This window comes from Hermetia illucens, chromosome 6, assembly GCF_905115235.1.
Source record: "Hermetia illucens chromosome 6, iHerIll2.2.curated.20191125, whole genome shotgun sequence".
Taxonomy (NCBI): domain Eukaryota; kingdom Metazoa; phylum Arthropoda; class Insecta; order Diptera; family Stratiomyidae; genus Hermetia; species Hermetia illucens.
In genome coordinates, this window is record NC_051854.1 from 26,570,524 (window position 1) to 26,589,503 (window position 18,980).

Genomic DNA, 18,980 nt, shown 5'->3' on the forward strand with positions numbered 1-18,980 from the left:
GGTGTTCACGGACCATAAGCCAGTTTATCGGCCAGTGCACTTTCGACGTTCAGCACGTGTCTGGAAACGATAACGTAGTTGTCAATATTTTGTCACATGTTGCACAGGTCAAGATCCTCCCACTGTTGATTTTTCGGTAAACGTGGAGGCGCAGAAGGCCGAAAAGGCCGCGGTTGAATCAGCTGCCTTTTGACACGTATGCTCTAATTGTTTCCTAAAGCTCAGTTTGGTATCAATCATCAGGTGTTGGAAAGCCACCTTTGAGACGACTGAATGTCCACCGACTTCTAATTTCACAGTATTCTTCCTTCTATGGCTCGTTATTAGGACCGCTTCTGTTTTCTCATACGTCAAGGTCAGTCCGGCTCTTTTTAGCTAGGAGTGTATCGCTGTCACCTGTTCTCTCGCATAAATTTCCACATCTTCTGTTCACAATCACAGCCTTTTCTCGGACGTGAAGAGCAAGTACCTAATTTTGCATGACATTCCACAGAACGGGACCCGAACCCTGTGTGTGCGATGTACCCCGCTGTGACGATGTACTTTTTGGGGCCCTTATGCGTCACATACTAGAGAGTCTTCTGTGAAAGATAATTTTCGACCAGACTCACCAAATATCCAAGAACACCTATATCAGGCAAAGCTTTTTTAATTCGGTTCCATTTAAAGGAGTTGAATATATAGTACTCGTCTTTTGCGAGATTCACTACCATGCTTATCGCATCCACCGTAGAGTGACCGCGCCCGAACCTATACCAATGGTTAGACAGGCCATTGCTGTTATCGACGATGGGTAGCAGTCTGCGGTAGATGATTCGCTCCACCATGTTCCCCATTGTATCCAACAGGTTGATCGGGCGATATGTACTGGGTCTCCAGGTGGAGGGGGGAAGCAACGTCAAGTTTTGTTTTTTCCACTGACGAGGGAATATTCCTTTTAAATATGCTTCGAAGGTGTTCGCGAAAAGATTGGGCCTAGCCTACATTGCCAACATCAAAATTTAAACCTCTGCCTTCCGCTATTTCGTGGTGATGAAACACAGTGGCAACAATCGATCTTCGCAACCTTCTCATTACAACCGATACGATATAAACCCTTGAGGTGGGATCTGCACTCAAGGGTTTATATCGTACAACTGTTTGAAGCAGTTCTTTTTGCTCCCCCCAATGACGCATTTCGGTAGTACTATCCTCATCAGTGGGCTTTGAAGATGGTTTTCTTTCATTTTTGCCTAATTCCTGCTTTTGACAGCTTCACAATCCTTGCTGATATGACCTGTCATCTGAACTGGTGCATGCTCTCGCAATGTAACCGAAGCCTACGCATCTAAAGCGTCACTTCAGTGACACCCGCCCCCTAAGAAGACTCATAACCCAGCCTATTCTTCCTCTCCCTGTTGGCAACATTTTGAGTGTATGCCTCGGTTGGTAGGCTAGCGGTTTGTGTTTCACCGTAGGCTTTCCTTAACATTTAGGCAGTTGACTCTTGTTATCCGATAAGGTCGAATTTCTTTTCGAAAGCCTGGCGAGCAACTCCCTTCGTGGTGATTTCATCTATTTCGTCACAAACTATAGTAATCTCCGGTCTACTTACCCTTATCTCAACTTCGTGTCCGAACGAATTTCCAATTTGGCTCAAACATTCGCCCGGGGTTATATCCTTGGATTTATTTTAGCTTCAACATAAGGTCTTCTTTCTGGGATCCTCTAATGCAGCAAACATTAGTTCCCAATTGATGGTGATAACCTCCAGTCTTATCTTCTCCCGATCTTTCTCTTTATGAAGTGCCACATTTATCCAAGCTTTCACATCCTCTTTGAGAGATCCACTCCTTTTCCCCGGAGTCGCTGCTATGTGAACTTTGCTGGTAGCTCCAACTGCCCTCCTCAAGTGCTCGAAAAAAAGTGAATTGGAAACTAGCAAAGGAGGTATACTCGGAAACTAGAATAAGAGCTGCAGTTGGAACGTTTAAACCACTGAAAACACCCGGAGTAGGTGGCATTTTTTCAGCACTACTCAAAAGAGGCCTAGAAATCCTAGGATCTCTTAAAAGAGCGGTAAGGGACAACATAGCCTATGGATATGTACAAGGGCATATAGGCCCCTTTTCACCCTGAATATTTCGGGCCAATTTCTTTGCATCATTCTGATTTAACAAGAAGGGCAACGGGAATCATTCCCGCGACCATCATCATGTTCGCTGCAGCTTTAAGTCAAGAGTCCATTCAAGGTGCTTTACCGTTGGTTTTGACTCTATAATCGAATCACCGAACGATACGGCACGCGTGGTCGAAATTCACAGGATGACTACTCCGGTTTTTCCAGAGTAGGGTTGAAACCATGAACAGTCATGAGGGGGGGGGGGGGGGGGGGGATACCTGATGTTGCATTCTTGTTTGTCATAGAGATGACTGTCTGTTCTAATTCTTTTATAGAGAAAAGTGGGCAGTCCTCGGCGTTTTTTCGCGTCGACGCCATCATATCGTACGGGATGTGCAGGAAATACACGGTATGCCAATGTGGTAAATCTACTCGGCCCTAAGTGAATGGAGTCTCTACGGGTCCCCATTCACTTTGTCGACCAGATCGTGCCAGCAGCGAGCTCTGCTCCCGTTTATTGCGCTGAGGATTCTCCTGTTGGCTAATCTGTATTCTGTCATCATAGTACATGCTTCCTCCTGGTTGTTTGACGTTGTGTCAAGCGGCAGAGTCTGTGACACTCCTCCCGGAGCTCTGCAATTTCTACCATCCATCAATACATAGAAGGTTTGCCACCTCTCGATGCCCTTCTGGACATGGAAGCACCGCAGGCCGTCGTTATCAGGTTCATACTCCCCCAGGAGTATCCTCCAACGTGGACCAACCCGTTGCAAAGGCTTCGACAAATCTTGCGGTGTTCACCTTCGCGAAGTTTCATGTATAGAAAGTCCACCGGGGTGGCGCACACCGTGAGTTTATATCAACCACTTCGAAGGCAATGTAGTCATGGCCATTTGCAGAGAAGTCGCCCAATCCTGTTTTCTCCGTCATTTCCAGAATTCGTTTCCTTCTGGAGTCTGGGTGAGGCATGCCCCATTCAAGTGCCTTGGCATTGAATCACCCCCGACCAGGATCCGACCCTCTGTGTCCAAGATAGCGTCCACCAGAGTATCTAGCTTGCGTCGAAAGTCTGGGATTGTCTCATTTGGTATTAGATAAACACTGAAAAACGTTACCTCTAAACACCGAATCCAGACAAAGCCGTCTCCCCGGCTTTGGGCAAGAACCTAAGGTGGGTGCCCTCCCGAACCCAGATGGCAGCGGTACCTGACATGTCACGGTGCCATGAAGCTGAGTGCTGGTTGCTCACTGAAAAGTACTAAATCAGCTTTGGTCTCCGCAGCGAACTGCGCTAGCAACCCGTGAGAGGTTGCACTCCGATGCATATTAATTTGTAGGATGCGAATCATGTTGACCGCGTCCTAACTCTTCTCAGTTCTGCTCTGAAGACAGGACACCGCCCCGAGCCCGAAGTATGTGCATCGTTCGATGTATCACCTTCACCACCGTCCCTGCATAGGACGCAACCCCGTTTTTCGTTGCAGGTGTTCGCTTTGTGGCCTTCCTGACCACATTTGCGGCATGTTGCCCTTCTGTCCCGTGTCTGTGTCCCGACAGGTTGCAGAGGTGTGCCCATAATCCGAACATCTGTAAGATTTAGTTCGGGCGGCCCGGATTCGTATCCTATACACCACCCAACCAATTCAGATTTTCCCGCTGTTTAGAAAGTTCTTCGCGTATTGTCCGGCAAATTCCATCATAGCGTGTTTTTGGCCTCGGGAGTTCGCAGAGATGATACCAATCCGGACATTAGTTACCTCCGGGCGTTCGCGTTTGATGGCCTCTTCTACCTCATTCTTTTCTGTGAGGCAGTTAAGGTCTTGGATTTCCAGAGAGCACGTAGGTTCCAGGCTAGAAATCAAAGCTTTCTCTCCCAGAAACCCCTTGACTGCTTCACAGAAAGTACCTTTATTTGTTGTCTTCGAGCCTAATTCGACTAGGACTTCCGCAAAAGTTTTGCCTTCCGTCACTCAATAAGGTCTGCATATATCTCCTAAGACATTTTGTTAGGTGACAATTAAGCAGCGGACGAGCTAGCCAGAAAAGGAGCAGCGGCCATTCTGTGGAGTCGGTAGTGGGTTCATGGCTGCTACGCTAAAAAAAACGACGAAGAATGGCTGAGGGAACTGTACTCGGCGAACTTATCAGGAATGGAACAGTCCAGGGTGCTCGAACCCAAGTGCTCGAATGATTTCTAAACCTCCCCAAAAAGAACCTTCGGATCATAGTGAGAATACTCGCTGGTCACTGCAGGATGGGCAGTTCACGACTGAACAGGCCCGGGAACTGATACCAAAATAATGGTCCCGTGGGCAGTAGGTGGAGAAAATATGGGAGGTGCGATAGATGTTGCGATGCGTATTCATGATTGATTTTCTTTACTCAAAAGGAGTGCTGAGTTAATTATGATTGTATCTTTGACAACTAAATGGCGGTTTACGTTTTACAGTAGTTACTGTCCTGAAAGAAACCATAGAACAAAATCTTCCTTCCTATTCAAACTGTGTTCCTGAATAATTAATCTATATCAATTAAAATTGGAACTAAAGATAATTAAGCTATCCAACGTTACTCACGACTGACAGAACATGAAAGTGCATAAACTGATCATGATAATATCATCAATAATCACACAAGGCATGCATCAAAAATGATTGACAACATGCAAGCTGGATGCGAAAATGGGAAACCAATAATGGCTTAAGACTGCCGACATGTTACCCTTCTCACCATGTCATGAAGAATGAGTTATATTCTGCCACAGTAGCTTATCCTGCAGGCGTAGTTCAGCCGCAATATACTCTACAAACAGATAGAACCATGAAGTACTCGTATCTTTTCCCCGGCTCAGCTACTGCATCGCTTGTAAATGCAGTTTTGTGCAAACTTCATTCAATTACGCCGCGTTGCCACCTAATGAATATGAAATGAAGGCTTCGGATAATCTCAGTGATACGTCGCCATTCGTTCTATGAATTATGTTCCGCGATGTCAATTATACGCCTAGCCATTGAGGGAGGTAATTGAGAACTGTACGTTGGAGGAAAGTGCATTTGCTCCACTATTGAAAATCAGATTCCGCCAGTAACAAACATGCATCAATCCTCAATGACAGCTCGGGTACGTAAAAAGCGTTGTTGGGGATTGACAAGCTACTGTTTATCGAGTTTACCCAATCTGTGACCGACGTGCTAATTTACTTCGATCTTTTTGCAGTAAGTGCTGCAGGTAATGATGTGGTCGTTTCCAGTGAATAATAGAACGTTATTAGAATTTTAACTTGAGGACACTTTTACTTCAGCTGTAACAGGCAATGTATGTAACGTTGCTTTTTTTGTGTTTCTGGTGCCATCATATTCATTAAATTTTATCTAATCAAATCCATATAAAAAAAGTAAAAAATTAATTTATTCTTAGATAGAGCATTGTGAAGTGACCTTATTTTGTTATCGAGCCACCAGCTATTGTGGGGGGGGCAAGTAGGTATCAGTGGCCGCTCCGGGGATCCCAATTAGCGTTGTGGTGCGCCGTTTTGATGCCACAAACTCCTAAGACCGTGACTGCTGTTATGAGAATGAGGGGCAGAGTCCAGTCAGCTCAGATCTTCAGGGCCACCCCGCGAAAGAGAGTAGCTCTCCTAGCCTGCAGCTAGAAATCTCTCTGAGGTCCCCAATGAATGATAAAGACAGTGCTTGAGGGTTTCCCACTCTTCCCCGCGAATTCGGCAACGCAAATTGTAGGGTATACCGAGCCTGGCGGCATGGTATCCTATGGGCAAGTAATCCGTACAGGCCGCCGTAATCTAGTATGCATTTGCACGCGTCTGCGGTAAGTCTTCACCATCTGAGGTAGTGCGGCTGCTAAGTAGAAAATTTCACCCTTGGCAGTCGCCAGCGGCACACAGACTGTACCCGCCGAGGGACTGCCTAGAGCAGAGCCCCGCCTCACCAATCCGTCAGTGCGCTAATTTTCCTCTATGCTATTATAACCTTGAGTGTACTGGTCAGACTGTTCAGCCCGTTTCTGCGCTGCCTACCAGCCTGGGGGATATCGTCGCTAAGTACAAGGCCTTATTGACCGCTTACTGTGTGCATTCGAGAAACCCCCCTCGGTAGCACCTGCACAAGCGGTTCACACAATAGAGCCATACATTAGGATGAGACGCACCATAGCTTTGTTCATCAAGAGAACTATCCTCAGCCGGACACCCCATTTCTTTGCAAAGGTTCGCTGGCAGGCTATACAGGCCTTCTTCAACCGCAGTTCTATGTTCAATCTCCAATTTAGCTTTGGATCTAGGATTACACCCACATAATTTACATTGGAGGAAAGAATCAATCTTTGTTCATTCAGCCGCGGTAGGTGGAGTTCGGGTATCCTTGTCTTAGCGGTGAATAGCTTCAGCTCCATTTTGGTTGGGTTTATGCCGAGTTTGCATCTTGCAGCCCAGAGACACACCTTTCTCAACGCTCCTTCCCTGATGTCACTCATAATGAAAGGAAAAGTCGTCGGAATACGCCATCTCCTCCACCCCGCTCCTGTGCAATATTCACGAAATTTCGTCCATCAATATTAACCAGAGCATTGGAGAGGTGGTGCTACCCTGGGACGTGGCTCTGCTCACACCTCTTGTCACGGGGCTACCTCCCAGATCCGACTGGATTGTCCTAGTTCTTATCATGGATATTATCCAATGCGTAAGATACCACTACAATCCAATACTGGTCAAGACTTCCTTGATGTCGGTCGTAATCTTGTATCATTGTTGAATGCTCTCTTTATATCCAATAAAGCAGCTAGAGCATACTGATTGTACTGCGGGGACCCCTCAGTCATGCCAATTACCTCAAGGTGAGCGGTTTCTGTGGATTTGCTTTTGAGGTAGGCATACTGGGACTTAGAGAAAGGCATTCTCTCCATAACCGTCCTTACGGGGATGTCCAAGACGCGCTCTAGGTTCTTCAATACGAGAGCGATGAGGCTGATCGCATTTGCTCCCTTTCGATATGAACCACTTGTGCGCGTCTCCGAAACTATGCTACGTATCCCGAAGAAATACAGCTCCGGTAAATCTCGACAGGCCACGACACAATCCTTTCCTGCTGCTTCCGTATCGTGACTGGCATTATGCCATCTAGACCCGGAGCAGAGAAGCTGTTTATAGCCCAGCCGATCTTATCCTCGGTAATTACTGATTTTATAGTCTCGCACGGCTAGGGTGACTGCATACCCTCCAGGTAAGCTTCTGACTCACAGTCCTCTCCGCTGGCGGGGCAGTGCATCTGAACCAGCAGCTCCAACGTTTCACCAGAAAATTCTATTCTATTCTATTCTATCCAGGAGCCTTCTGAATTTTTAAGGAAGGATGGACTCCTAGGTTCCTTGGACAAAATCTTACTGAGCTGTGCGGATTCGCTGGTGCTTTCAATGTTTTAACAGTAGTCCAACCAAGAGTGCCTCTTGCCAGTTCTGACTTGTACTTCTTCAGGCAGTCCTTGTATGGCTGCAATATTTATGCCTGTGGCAGATGTTGAAGATCTCTCTGGTCAGCTTCCTGAGGCTGGACACATGTTCATTGCACCACGGTAGCAATGTCTTCTTGCTATATTTAGCAGGGCACTTGACTCTAAACGCAGTATCGTATGCCTTTTCCAGAACTCTGACCTTTGACTACAGTTCATCTCTCGTGCATATTTTGCCAATTTGCGCACCGGAAAGTTTCTTCTTGATAACTTGACCTTCCTCCTGGGGACTCTGAAAGGTTTGGAAATCTGTACGGTGAGATCTAGATTGAAAAGTATCCAACTATAATCTGAGAAGGATCTTTGGCCAGATACTCTCCAGTTCGCCACTCTAAGAATCCCATTGTCGGTTAGTAGGGCGATATCAAGGACTTCCTCTCCACCGTCATAGTTCGCTGAGCTGAGAAGATAGTTGGTGTATTGCCCTTGTTACACACCAATAAATTTATATTAATAATAAAATCAAAGAATGGCTCACCTCATTCGTTGATTTCCGAGCTGCTCCAAATCGTATGCCTTTCATTAGCGTCGCAACTTATCAACAAGTGGGCCCTCTTTTTGCTATGCTGGTCGTCAAATATAACAGTTCTTCTGGCGGAGCTGACCGTTCGTGAGCTATGTAAGCCGAGGTAATATACACGTTCTCTGCCCCCACTTGTTCCAGTTTGACCACCACTAAGTCGCTGCAACTCAGGTCCGGATATAGAAAACCATGCAGACTCTTTCTCGCGAGGATACGTGCTCTAGGTCAACCCTGCCCTGACTCCTGACTCCCAACCGCACTTTATAGTCTACCTTTTCCAGTGTCTCCAGACACTCTTCGTTTATACGGATCAGGCAAGTTTGGCTATTCGTCTGAGGTTTCTCCTCCTAGACAACTACCCAATGGTCCATCGGAGTCGTTGATCCGATGGTGGTGTCGTAGAGAGATGCTTTCTATCGACAAAATAGTTCCTGAATATTAGCTGAGTATATGCACATTCAGCTGGCCAGGGATCTTATAACATGCTTCTATTGGGCTGAGTTGTAACCGCTCCTCACATCGAGCGTGATGATAACACAGTCAATTTTGGTACTGCCCTGTCGATTGTGTAGACATGACCCCTGCTCGCTTAACAAATGGGAACAGCCTGTTGCATATGATGCATCTCAACAGGTTCGCCATACTGTCCAGCAAACAAATGTGGCGATATGTCGATGGCTCACCAGGTGATTTGACACTTTTTGATAGCAGTACCAGCATTTGCTTTCTCCGGAAGTATTCTCTTCCGAACGTTTATTAAATGTGGAAATGAATTACTCCGGTTTTACTTTCATCGCCGCCTTCAAAACACGTAAATGACGGCGAGATCAGGACTTGTAGGCTGCGCGGGAAGTATTCCAGGTGGGGACTTGCTAGAGAGCACCCCCGGGGGCTGGTGGGCTGTAGTTGGCACTGTCATAAAGGCAGTTATTAACTTGATAACGACAGTTTGCGAAGCTTCCATACTTAGGAGGGCGTCGAGACGTCGAAAACCTTCTATATATTGCTGGACTGCCGAAATTGCCGAGTTCCAGAGGGATTGACACAAACTTCGCAACTTGCCAAAACGTCTTAACGACCGAGAGAAAACATGCACCACAATGAAAGAGTGCAGTTCAGCCAAAAGGAGACTTCGCATCCCATACTAGTTGATGTCACTTTAATGAGTACATTAAAATTTTAAAGTAAATCCCTTTTCCGGGTAAATTTAATGGAAATTCATTTTCTGGGTAAATTCTTTCTTTTAAAATTGTTTGTTCATATCAATTACGAAAATGCTTATCAAACTAACTTCTCCAGAAAAATGCAATAAAACTAATTAAAAAATAGTTTTTTGACTCATCACGCAGAGGCGACTCATTCGCAAATTCATTTGATATCACATGTTTTCAACTTCACTTCGCGAGAGTGCGTGTGATCACGCCGCCGGTTGGAGCAGAAGAGAGATGCGGACTCCTTCACCGTTGGCCCTCCGCCCTCGTGGCGAGTTCTAGAAAAGCCGCGCAGAGCGGCGGCGGCGTCATCCACCCGCTCGAATCAACAACATTCAAAATAAACTTCGAATGTTGTTAATCCTGCTGCGCTACATCACTCCGCCCCCAGATAAAACCTAGGGGGTTTCAGCGAGAGAACCCGAAACTGCTTTCTCCATCGACGTTGGGTGCACACGGGCTTCAGCCTGGATAGGGAGACCGCCTTTTTGTGTCCTTAGATCTCGAGCTGGAAGAAATGCTCTCCCCGATCGAGAACACAGTACGAGCCTTCATATGGAGGCTGCAGCGGCTTCCGGACGACACCCGTCCTGACCAGGACGTGCGTGCACGTGTCCAGTTCTTTGGGCGTACAAACAGTTGCGGACGTGTGTCGGGTGGGAAGTATGGCTTTGATGCATTGAAGATTGTCCCTCATCTCTCCCCCTCCCCTCAGATCTCTTGTCGAAGACCGGATCACTTGGGAGTTTTGGTTTCTCCCCGCAGCAAATTCCTCTCGGCGGGTCGTTCGTAGGCCGAGTAAGACGAGAGGCGAGACTTGAGTCCAGGACGGAAGCGTCCGGTGCAGCATCCCATTGGATTGCGGTCGTATGCTGTAGTCCGCTGGCGCTTGAAGCCCAGGAGTATGTCTAACTCCGAGAAAAGGGTGGACTCAAATTGCATTCCATGGTCAGTGATGACCATTGCAGGGACGCCAAAGCGAAGGATCCACTCTCAACTGAGGGCTTCGGCACTAGAATGCGCCATAATATCCTTCAGAGGTATTGCCTCAGGCCACCGCGTAAACCTGTCGATGATTGTGAGGCAATACTTGTAACCGTGCGAGTCTCGCAAAGGTCCTACTATGTCGAGGTGTATGGTGTGGAATCGCTTCGGTAAAGCGGGGGAATGAGCCTACCTCTTTCCTTACATGCCTGGAGACTTTACACTTCTGGCATGCAATGCACTCTCTGGCCCAAGAGTTGACATCCTTGTTCATGGAGGGCCAGGAGTATTTTTTCGGTGACTAGCCGGTTTGTTATCCCGATGCCAGGATGCGCTAAGTCGTGAACCGCGTGGAACACTTCCTTACAAAAGGTGGCTGGAATGTATGGCCGAGGTCCCTTTTCCGAGTCTTCGTAGCAGAGAAAGAGGTTCGAGCTGAAGTTGGGCAACTCCCGAAATTTGTATTTGCGGTTGGATTTGAGGCTCTGAAGTGCTGCGTCATCCTCTTGCGTCTTAGCAATAGCCGAGAAGTCGAGTGAGGCGGGGATGTGAACCTCGGAAACACGTGACAAAGCGTCAGCAACTATATTAACCTTGCCGGACACGTGGTGAATGTCTGGCGTAAACTGGCTTGTAAAGCTCAGATCTCGAAGCAGAACTTCACTAAGCGGATCACGCCGGCGGTTGGAGCAGAAGAGAGATACGGACTCCTTCACCGCTGGCTCTCCACTCTCATGGCGAGTTCTAGAAAAGCCACGGAGAGCAGCGGCGGCGTTATCCACCCGCTCGTATCAACATTCGAAATAAATTTCAAATGTTGTTAATCCTGCTGCGCCACATCACCATCGTGGAAAATGCAATCCTCTCTATGAAAAATAAGAAGGCGTCAGGACCCGATGGTATCCCGTCAGAGGTACAGAAACGGTTGCTCCAACTTCAGTCAGACCTACTGCCGGGCGGAATCAACGCTTGCCTGAAAGAATGCATTTTTTTTTTTTCGCCGGAAGGTGGCGAGGCTTACGCTTATCAGTATAGGGAGAGGCGTAACTGAACGCCATTCTGACCACTTTGTATGGTTGACAAGTGGCCGAAAAGGTCATTGAAGCGATGCGTGCTGCTCGAGATTTATCCCCACGACAGTATGGTTTGGAGGAGGGAGATCCATAGTGGATGTGGTGCATGTCATGCAAATCGTGGATATGGGTCATCGAGCTAGGCACACAGGCGCTGAACTCGACCAGCGGTGCTTCTTGTAACGTTTGATGGTAGGAATGCCTTCATTTTCGTAAGATGCAAAGAATTCTAGGCACATTAGATAATACTTTTCATGCTATCTCTTACGGTTAGTGAGTGTTTATCTGAGTCTGCTAAGACTCGACATGGCAAAAGAGTCGCTTTCGTCGAACGCGCTGTTAAATAGGCGCAAAGCAGACTTGGCACATTGATGCAGCGAGTAAGCACTGCCTCTGAAACGGCCATGATGCCGATTGCGGGAGTGATTCCCGTTGTCCTCCTTGCCAAGGAGTATAAAACCGTATACAAGCGCAAGCGAGAAGATGACACAAAAGGAAGATGGACTATGCTGTTCATTGGCAACTTGGGTGTGTGGCTGAATGGTGAGACTGACTATGTATTTCCTTGCCTAGCTCCTTGGTGGGCATGGAGGTTTTCAGTTTTACCTGCACAAGATTGGGAAGACATGATTTCCTGATTATGTATTTTGCAATGGGGATGTGGACCACGCTAATCACACCTTTTTTCCTTGTAGAAAGTGTGATGGTTTTCGTCAACAACTTGTTTAAAACACAGGGATCGCTCCCCAGACAAGATTGTCGAGGAGATTTTGAGAAAAACTGACAATTGGAGTCGTGTTGCGTATTCTGTTCGGGTTGTTCTCATTGCAAAGAAAATAGAGTTCGACCAATGAAAGGACCGAATGGCAGAGGGTACCTTGAATTAACAATTCCGGCCAGTGAAAGGAATTCCCTGATTTGACGATTTCGCATGGCGGTAGAGCTCAGTTGGTAACCCGAAGTAATTTGACAAACAGTTCCGGACTAGCAATCTGACGATGAGGAGTTGTTTAGTTGGAGGTCCAATCGCGTACCGTTGCGAGGGTCCAAGGAAATGATCGTGTATTTGCACCTTTTGGCTTAATCACCTTCTTTAGCTTTTGTCTGTCCCCTTTAGTAGCGACACGCCTATATGGGGTTCGCCACTTTTCTCCACGTAGAACTGAAAAGTTCTTGGAGTGTAGGAGCCAGCACTGCTTTGTTCGGTTTAATAAATTGAAATTCTCAAAAATTGAAATATAGTATGCGTCTTAATCACAGAATTTTATAAAGGCATCTAAAATTGTCTTAGCCAGGGGATACGCGTGTCTTCCCCAAGTCTCTGTAGCGTTGCCACGAAACAAAACAAGTTCATAAATTGTCCCTCCAGCATCATGATAACGTAATTAGCGTATGCTGCAAGTTATAAAAAGAAAACAAGCTCTTCAGCCAACCTATGTTCTGGGTCCTTATTCTTTTCTTACCAGAATTTGGAAGCCACCCTCCACCCCCGTGTGGTAATTATAAGAGAATCAGCAAACCACAAATTGGACCACGAAGCTCCTCCCATCCTCCAGCAACGCTTAAACATTGCCATTTACTTTATGGCCAGACTCCTTAAATGAATGCTGAGTGGCTTAGTAAATTCTAGCTAATCCATATAATGAAACCACGTATTTTATGACTCAACTGCAAAGTAAATTACCATTCGGATTTTATTACAATATCCTCTCCCTTTGTTGGGAGTACCCTGCAGGGGCCCTTGCTTGCCGAGATGGATCTGAAAAGAAAAAGTTTATGTTCCAGCGTCCGCCGTTTGTAATAACACAAACACGTGCAAGTGTTGCTTTTGTTGTTTTTGCATTCCTCCTAAATGAAACGAAATTTAATTATCTTATTAATCTAGAAAGTTCAGAAGAAATTACATTTTTAATTAATCAATTGTGGAGCGAATGAAATTGAGAGCAAAGCTAAACTACAGTTGACCTGTGTAATTTTGGATATAAAAAACAGGTTCAGGACACAAAATATTTCAATCTAAATGAGATTCGCTGACATCCTTTGAGTGGGAGAAACTAGACGGAGACTCATTTCGTCCTGGCTAATTGCTGTGTTTACGGGTGGGTGCAATGCACGGGGGCTTATAATAATTACTCGGGAATAAATGGAGCAAGGATAATTTCTGAAAAATGCTTATGGAAAGGTGCTCACAGGCGAGGTCTGCTTTGAAGATACTGAAAATTAGAATGGTAGTCTTGAAAATGCTCCGTGGGTCCTACGTAAATGAGGAAGTAAAGGTCAAAGTTGGAACTTGCAGAAATTAATTAAAATCTAATACAAGGAAAATATGGTGGCTGGGTCCGACTTGCTTTATTCCTCTTTCATTTCATAGAGGTACTTTCAGGCATAGAAAGCCTTCCTTCCTTCCTTGGCTAGATTATTTATTGAAGTAGGATATTATGTACTACAATGTTCATCAGTATGTCACCTTTGTTAAATATTATTCTCCGGGGTCCTACCTCACCGCGAAGGATAATAATATAATCCTCGAGACACCAATGGCAGAGGGAGAAAAAAGGAAATTTGGAGAATACCAAAAGAGATATGCTCGGAAGCTAGAGTAAAATAAGCAGTGGGAGCTTTTAAATCGCTCCCTTGCAAAGGATACTATCCTTCCAACATTACTTCAAAAGGCGTAGAAATTATTTTAGGATATCTTTGAACGTTTATAGTGTTGGTAACATGTGCTACCAATTGGGGTTGAGAATTACTAGTACCTGGCGCAGGATAGCGAGTCTCCTCATTAATCCAACCAAGGTCAATGTTGACTAGGGAGCGCAAACTTGATCGCGTGTTAGCCTTAAGGGGATTATTCTATGTGAAGGCCTTTTTTTGGCTTTTTTTTAGAATTTTTTTGTGAAGAACTTTCACCATAGCTTTATTAATATCTTGAGCGCGCATAGTAAGTTTCCCAGCCCGATCGCATAGTTTATTGAAATACAGAGCAATTTATACACCCATCTCCAAAAACAGGTGTTTTTCTGCTGCCACACTAGAGGGTGTTGCGATCATCTTAAGGAAAACAAAGTAAACGGCATTTTAACGTACAGACTTAACTACAGTCCGCAAACTAGGATTATTAAAAAATATTAAAAGCTAAATTTTTTGTGCCTTATTAAACTTTTTTTGTGAATTTTAGTGTTTTTTTAAGGCTTCTTTAATGAGTAAAAAACACTACCAAATGAATCTCAAATATCCTAGTTTGCGGACCGTAGAAATATCATCATCATCAACGGCGGAACAACCGGTATCCGGTCTAGGCCTGCTTTAATAAGGAACTCCAGATATCCCGGTTTTGCCCCGAGGTCCACCAATTCGATATCCCTAAAAGCTGTCTGGCGTCCTGACCTACGTCATCGCTCCATCTTAGGCAGGGTCTGCCTCGTCTTCTTTTTCTACCATAGATATTGCCCTTATAGACTTTCCGGGCTGGATCATCCTCATCCATACGGATTAAGTGACCCGCCCACCGTAACCTATTCAGCCGGATTTTATCCACAACCGGACGATCATGGTATCGCTCATAGATTTCGCCATTGTGTAGGCTACGGAATCGTCTATCCTCATGCAGGGGGCCAAAAATTCTTCGGAGGATTCTTCTCTCGAACGCGACCAACATTTTGCAATTCTTCTTGCTAAGAACCCAAGTCTCCGAGGAATACAAGATAATTGTCTTGTACAGTAAGAGCTTTGACCCTATGGTGAGACGTTTCGAGTGGAACAGTTTTTGTAAGCTTAAATAGGCTCTGTTGGCTGACAACAACCGTGCGCGGATTTCATAATCGTAGCAGTTATCGGTTGTGATTTTCGACCCTAGATAGGAGAAATTACCAACGGTCTCAAAGTTGTATTCTCCTATCCTTATTCTTCTTCGTGTTTGACCAGTGCGGTTTGATGTTGTTGGTTGGTTGGTTTTCGGTGCTGACGTTGCCACCATATATTTTGTCTTGCTTTCATTGATGTGCAGTCCAAGATCTCGCGCCGCTTCCTCGATCTGGATGAAGGTAGTTTGTACGTCTCGGGTGGTTCTTCCCATGATGTCGATATCGTCAGCATAGGCCAGTAGTTGGGTGGACTTGAAGAGGATCGTACCTCTTGCATTTACATCAGCATCACGGATCACTTTCTCGAGGACCATGTTAAAGAGGACGCATGATAGGGCATCCCCTTGTCGTAGACCGTTGTTGATGTTGAATGGTCTTGAGAGTGATCCTGCTGCTTTTATCTGGCCTCGCACATTGTTTAGGGTTAGCCTGGTCAGACTTATCAATTTCGTCGGGATACCGAATTCTGTCATGGCCGTGTACAGTTTTACCCTGGCTATGCTATCATAGGCGGCTTTAAAGTCGATGAACAGATGGTGCAACTGTTGTCCATATTCCAACAGTTTTTCCATCGCTTGCCGCAGAGAGAAAATCTGATCTGTTGCTGATTTGTCTGGAGTGAAGCGTCTTTGGTATGGGCCAATGATGTTCTGGGCGTAAGGGGCTATCCGATGGTACGCAGCAACGTGATCAGATTTCCCTCTTTGTCTCGGCAGGATGAGCATCGAGGTGTATAAGGCTTCATCCTGCTGATTTGTTGGTAAAACTTGCGCGCCTGGTGCGGTTGCTCCCTGTACTTTTCTAGTTTACGGACTTGTTGCTTCTCCCAGGCTTTCTTTTTCCGTCCGTGAAGTCGCTTCTCCGCTCGACGGAGTTCGTGATAAGTCTCTGCGCGTGCCCGCGTTCTTTGAGAATGCAACATTACTCGGTATGCGGCATTCTTCCGTTCCGTTGCTAGCTTACATTCATCGTCAAACCAGCCGTTCCGACTCTTTTTGCGGCTGGTGCCAAGTATGTTTGTGGCCGTATCCATGATAAAGTTCTTCAGGTGATTGTGAAGATCATTTGTTTATGCTTCATCTCCGTGGCTGTTAAAATCTCCAAGTATGATTTTGATATCATATCTGGGACAGGCTTCGAGGGTTCGTATCCTTCTCCGACTCTGCAGTCTCCTCTGTAGGGGTGTGAACGTTTATGAGGCTTATATTTCTAAATTTGCCTGGCAAGCGCAGAGTGCATAGCCGTTCGCTTATGTTTTCAAAGGCGATAACAGCAGGTTTCATTTTTTGGCTGACTAAGAAACCTACTCCGAGCACATGGTTTACTGGATGACCGCTATAATATATGGTGTAGCGGCTCTTCTCCTGGAAACCGGTCCCTGTCCATCGCATCTCTTGTAACGCTGTTATATCAGCCCTATATTGGAACAGGGTATCGGCTAGCTGCTCATCAGCTTCATCTCTGTACAGGGAACGAACGTTCCATGAGAGAATGCGCAAATCGTTGATCCTTTGTCGTTGCCGGGTCCGTCGTTTTAAAGTCCATTCTGTCCGAGGCTCCTTTCGTGGCTCCATAACATCGGTTTTCCGTGTAGGGTTGTCAGCCCTACCCAACCCCCAACCTGGAGGACCAGTTGGTACAGTTTGTCCTGTTTTTAGGCGCGGGAGACTCGCCATCATCCTTCTCCGTCTGCAGCTTTTCGTTACGAAAGAGCTCCCAGCGGTCACCATGTGGAGGTGAAGATAGGGTTTGGTAGTAGAGCTGTTGGTGTTGGTTCAGCAGGCATTTCCCAGGTTTTATGCTCCATCGTGGGTACCAATCCACGTTTCGCCCTGGGACCTATACTACCCTTGGACCACCGTAGAAATATATTCTGAATAAGTCGTAAAAATTTCAAAGAATTTCGTTGGATAGATTTTGGGCTATTGTGGCAGCCGATTTTCAACATGCAGTTTCGAGAAAAACGCATTTAAAATGTAGAATGCAATTTTTAGCCATAAAATCTTAACTGGCCATTAATTTGCAATACCTAGTCCATAAACTTTAGGTTTCTTCGAGAAACCCATGTAAAGCCTTGGCTTCAATTCTTGTCCTTTTAGTGAAGTCATTCAAACGTTATTGGGACCGATAAATACGAGCTTTATTACATCGATCGACATAAATCTGGCAGGTGTTTAACACTACAATTTCCGAACGACTCCGAATATCAAAAAATCGGTTCACCCATATATTCTACACTATATCTAGATACAATTGATCCCAAAAAAATTCGATTCCTTGGATCCGACACACGGGATGACCCCCTGCATTGCATATAATTTAACAAGTTGGAACTCGGGGGCTCAGCGCTCATATTTTTATTTTGAATCTTTATTTAAGAATATTTCGATTCTCGATAGTTTCATACCAGATGTCAGAGTATGCATTTAATGTGGTACTGACATTCTATGCACACATCGTATGTTAGGGTGCCGTAACTTTACAGGAAGAAGACAACTTCGTTGATAATAGTAGGACCTCCACCAGTCTTGATAGCTTGTTTTTGAAAAAAAAAAATAGTAAAGTACTATTATTAACTAGCTAAGCAGATATCAGAATAGACCTAAATGTCAAGTATGGCTACCGGCGCGATTTTGTTTTCAGATTTTTCAGCTGGGTAGTTTCTGAAAATTGCCCCTTAACCTAGGTGACCCTAATCGTCTATTTCAAGACTGGTTTCAAAACTGAGACTCGATTCAAAAAGTATTAATCGGGACTTCACATAAGGAACCCCACATGTCTGCACTCCATTTTGCGGAAATAGAGACCCTCTTTTAAATTTTACATAGAGCGATGTCGGTTTTTTTCGCAAAATTTAGTACAGACAGACTGTGAGAAGTTGCCAGATCTCCCATCAGGCGTGCGAATACGGACTCACATATTGATGTGTATGCACTTTCTTTTCAGACCGTGCCTGGGTTAGTGTTTGCTCATCCTTCGTGCGTGAATCAAAATAGCTATGAAGAGGATACCCAAAACACAAAACCACCATGAAAAACAAAAGAAAGAGTAAACTTATAGTGCAGGGCAAGAAGACTATGTATATACAAGTGATTTGTCTCCGAGCGGATTGCTTGAATTTGTATGGTGGAAGAAAAGAATTACACATACTCGTAGTTCTTCAATTATATGCACACGAAAAAATTTCGCGTATTTTCTCTCGTGTTAATGTCACGTATATGATGTATAGGATGGGAAAGCATACACAAGAAAACTATCTAGGCGTCATCGTCACACGCATCGGTTATTTACCTCGTACCTAACCAGCATATTTGCAATGGTATTCCGTGACGCTTAGAAACTTGGATTTGCTCCCCCAGTATGTAGGTTTCTTGGTGCAACCACAGTACTGGAGTCTTTTGGGAGTGAGCAAGACGGTTCCCTGTCGTTGATATCCTTCAATCGGATCAAATGGGGCAAATGTATTCGATTTGGAAAAGAAGCTGTTCAAGCGCAATACCACCTTACCGAGAACCACAGTAACCAAAGCAAGATGAAGGCACCTGAAGTTGAAAGCAGATTGCTGAACAACAAAAACCCTAACAGCATACGCCGCATTCGTTCAAAAGGGGTGACATTAGGAGGAACTTCAGGGCCACGGTAAAAGGCCCATTAAAGCGAAGCTCGTCAAATCTGAAATCTTCGTCATTATCAAAGATCGTAA

General features: G+C 45.4%; 1 protein-coding gene across 3 annotated transcripts in view; it reads left to right on the forward strand.

Annotated features, from left to right (window-relative positions):
• LOC119658656 (calcium/calmodulin-dependent protein kinase kinase 1) overlaps positions 1–18,980 on the forward strand; it is a 382,257-nt gene that overhangs the window by 191,819 nt on the left and 171,458 nt on the right. The gene's annotated exons all lie outside the window — the stretch shown is intronic.